The sequence below is a fragment of the Manacus vitellinus genome, unplaced genomic scaffold (genome assembly GCF_001715985.3).
Source record: "Manacus vitellinus isolate BGI_N305 unplaced genomic scaffold, ASM171598v3 scaffold_31_pilon, whole genome shotgun sequence".
NCBI classification, from domain to species: domain Eukaryota; kingdom Metazoa; phylum Chordata; class Aves; order Passeriformes; family Pipridae; genus Manacus; species Manacus vitellinus.
In genome coordinates, this window is record NW_021940379.1 from 3,588,554 (window position 1) to 3,592,768 (window position 4,215).

Genomic DNA, 4,215 nt, shown 5'->3' on the forward strand with positions numbered 1-4,215 from the left:
GGGCAAAGCCGGGCAGAGCCCCGCACAGAGCGAGCTTTGTGCGCCGCCTCATGTGATGCGCTCGAGGTCCTTGGAGTCCCGAGGGATCGCAGGGTCACGGTTAGGTTGGGAAAGACCTCTGAGATCATCGAGTCCAACCTGTGACCGATCCCCATCTTGTCAACCAGACCACGGCACTAACTGCCTTGTCCAGTCTTTCCATAAACAGTTCCAGGGACAGTGACTCCACCATCTCCCTGGGCTGCCTATTCCAATACCTAATCACCCTTTCCATGAAGAAATTCCTCCTGACGTCCAACCTAAACCTCCCCTGGCACAATTTGAGGCTGTTTCCTCTTGTCCTGTCCCTTGTTCCCTGGGAGCAGAGCCCAACCCTCCCCTGGCTCCCCCCTCCTGTCAGGGAGTTCAGAGACAGAGAAGGTCCCCCCTGAGCCTCCTTTTCTCCAGGCTGAGCCTCCCCAGCTCCCTCAGCCATTCCTGCCGCTCCAGACCCTTCCCCAGCCCCGTTCCCTGCTCTGGACTCACTCCAGCACCTCAGTGTCCTTCCTGAAGCGAGTGGCCCAGAACTGGACACAGCACTCAAGGATGGCAGGTGCTGGGACAGCCGGGGGTTGGACATCACCATCCCCACCGTTCCCAGCGCTCCTGCCTGGAAGTGTTGTAGGCACTCTTGTCCTCCCTTTGTTCAAAACTCCACAGCTGTAAATTCGGAAGGAAAATCAGTAGAATTTTTTAACTTGCATTTCCTTACCAGTTTGGGGCTTGGCTAGAGTACATCTCAATAGGGTGATTGCGTTATTGTTCTCAAGCCTAGGCTGAATTGCTATTTAGGTTAAAAATAGCTTAAAATCTTATATTGCCAAGTTTTGGTGCTAGGTCCTTTTGTCTGCATTAAGCACTTTCTTCTTCAAGAGCGAAGGCCAATAAATAATGTCAAAGATGTATTTCATGGTGAATTTAAATGCTTTTGAAATGTAATGTAGCAAAAACTGCATCAATTAAAACATCATACATTTTGTTCTTCTGATTTATATCAGTCAAGTCACCAGCTCTGTGTGGTAACCCTGAGGACCAGCAGCTCCCCAATTACTACTACTGTTAGCAGAGCTGATAAAGACAATTACGCCTGGAAACAATTAATTGTGTTAACAGAGCCTAAGTTATATGCATCAGTGGCAGACACCACCTTCCTGGCCTGCTTTTGTACCTACGTGGGTGTGGGTGTGCTCATTTCCGTGTGTGTAACACCACAGAGAGCCAGAACGAGCAATTGAGCCAAGGTAGCAGGGTACAGAATGGATATTTGGAGTGGATATTTTGATCTAACTAGAAAAAAAAGCCATATAGTGACTGAATCCATCACTGATGCAATGATGTTGCAATCACATTCAGGAAGGGGCCCAGCAGTTCCTGGCAGGACAGAGTGATGATGTGACAGCTTTATGGCTGTTCTTTTGTCCTATAATTAAACTCGGCTCCCCACACCTCTCCCCCCACCCCAGAAGCCCTCTTTGTCATTATTATCCACAGGTAATAACGGCCAACAAGGTGACCCTGCTCGAGGAAGCCTTCCAGGCCTTCTGGCTGCTCACTCTACAGCCCTGATGCAAACAGAGCGTACTCAGAAGGATGTAAGGATGTAAGAGCACAGAGTTTGTGCAGCAGGAAGCTGAGCTGAGCTTGCTGAGGGTGGGGAGAAGGTGATTAGAGATACGGGCATGCGTTCACTCATCCACCTGAACACACCTGCCTGTTGCAGGGATGTGCTGTGCTCCAGGTGAGTCAGCAGCTGTGCCCTCAGGCAGTGACATGGCTTTGCACAGTCACTACAGCCCGACCTGGTTATTTAAAACCAGTAGATAGTCACCCTGCCAACATGATACCACGTACCCCGTATTTGCACATGCCCAGCAAACAGACAGAGTCACAGTTTTCTGTTAAACCTGTTGTAAATCTGTACATGCAAACACACATTTAGATACACACACAAACAGAGGAATTAGTTGAGGGATTAAAAGAAGTCCTTTCTTCCCAGGAACGTTGGTGATTTGAACTTCATACCATAGCTAAATAAATGGTTTGAGGGGAGTGTGGTTTAGAAGAGTCTGACTCAGCTTCGTGTTGTAAATCTAGTTTTACCACTGCCTTGCTGTGTGATCCTGAGTGGAGCTCTCAGCTTCTCTCAACCATGGTGCCTTTTACTTAAAAAGAGGAATAATAACTGCTCAGTTGCAGGTGAGAGTGGAGAGGAAAAGTTCACACTGAATAATATAAAAGTTCACACTGAACACACAGAGCTGTTGTGAGTGAGAATCTCTGGTGGAGGGCACTACAGAGTGATAATAATTGTATTGTCAATATGCTGTTGGGAAAGATGGTTTAGAGTCACCTAAGGAGCTTTTCTTTAACTAATTTTTGCTAATGTTGCATAGGGTTGGTGGAAGTTTACTGCTCTGGATGTCAAAGACTGGATTATTTGAATTAGCCAATGCTAATCTGTATTAAAAATAGAAGCTCCATAATGCAGAACAACGAAGTTCTCCCAAAATGCACTGGAAGAACATAACTCATTTGTGTTCAAGTACAACATACATTGAAAATCCCACTTCTTCCTGTGTAGATAATTTGGTTTCTGGGGATTTTGGAGAGGAGTCTACATTAAAACCCGGTCTGCTTTCAAGGACTTTGATCAGCGACCACATGTGATTGAGTTCTCCAGTTGTCTAGAAAAGGAGCTGAGGTTGAGCCAATATAGGGTTCAGCTGCTTTTGTATAATTATATTTTCTATTTGGACAGATAGGAGAGTGCCTTCCCATTCCCCAGTCTTCATGAAACATAAAGGTTTTGTGACAGCACATCACTTGGACAGAATATGAAGGATTGTAGATTTAAAGCAGGATTTTGGACTACAGGGATTATCAAATATTGCAGTGCTGCAGGCTGAGATTTATCATCTCCCCAGCCCTAGTTCCTATTTGCCTTTGCTGAAATTCTTTTGAAGGGTGACAGCATTCAAGAACATTAAAATTGTAAGCAGACAAAGTACAGAAGTCAAGATTTCTTATTACAGGAGAAATTGAATAAAAAAATTGGGAAGATTACAGTGGAAACCATGTCATGGTGAAGAAGGACTCAGGTTTCAGTCTTGGGGAGAACTAGCATCCAAACTAGTTTAAATAGGATGTTAGATTTTTTTTTTCCTATTTAAACTTGCTCTTGGATTTCTTTCTGCTACCTCATATCCTTTTATGGTCAGTAGCACTGTACTCATGCATATTTATTAGATTCAGACATATTTTGCAAGTCACCTTCACAACTTATTTTCTTTTCCTGGAAAAACTGGTTGGTTACATACACATTGAATTTGCAAATCTAATCTTTGGTGCATATTAACCCCTATTAGTCTGGTTGCTTAATGTACAGATAAGTTTTCAGGCTTATTTGCAATTTAACTTCCTTCTATATAATAATTACAGCCCATAATTCTGTTTAGATTTCACAATCCAGATTCCCTCACACATGGAAATGACCTGCATATTCAGCATTCTGGGAGAGAAATAGTCCTCCTGTTTGAGAGATCTGCTGTCTGAGAGAGAGCAGGAATTAAGTGTTTGTGCTGTACTCCTTCCTTTCAGGGAGCCACAGGTGGGAGGAGCAGGTTGAGGTACCTGCACATATTTGCTTTGCCTTAAGCTCACAGTGAAGCTGGAGTAGAAGAGGCAGATACTATTTTTCCACCCCAGACTAAGACACATCTCTGAACCTAAGCTAGAAACACTCTGTCTGTTTGCTTGTGGTATTTCCAGACCTGCTGAAGGCCTAGAAAGCTCAGCCACTGACACACACACACAGTTGCTTATTGAGGCAGAGGTTGGTGTGCCAGGGGACAAGTTGTTGGAATAAACACAGCTGTGTTTTTTCCATCACCATGTTCTCATTTACTGTGTCAGTCAGCCACAGATCCTGTCTGTGCAAAGGTAAATACATATCCCAGGGGAATCGCTGGGACTGTAGGATCTGCTCTTGAATTTCATCTTGGATAGTGTTCTCTGATGTTTAAATCAAATAAAGCTGTGGTTATGCCTATTACAGGGAATGGTTAGAGCTTATTAATAGTGAGGAAAACAACCTGCCACGGAATGTACAGTCAACTTTTGCAATCAATTGTGCTTTCAAATTGTTTGCAGTTCTGCCATGACAGCCTTCAAGCTGTG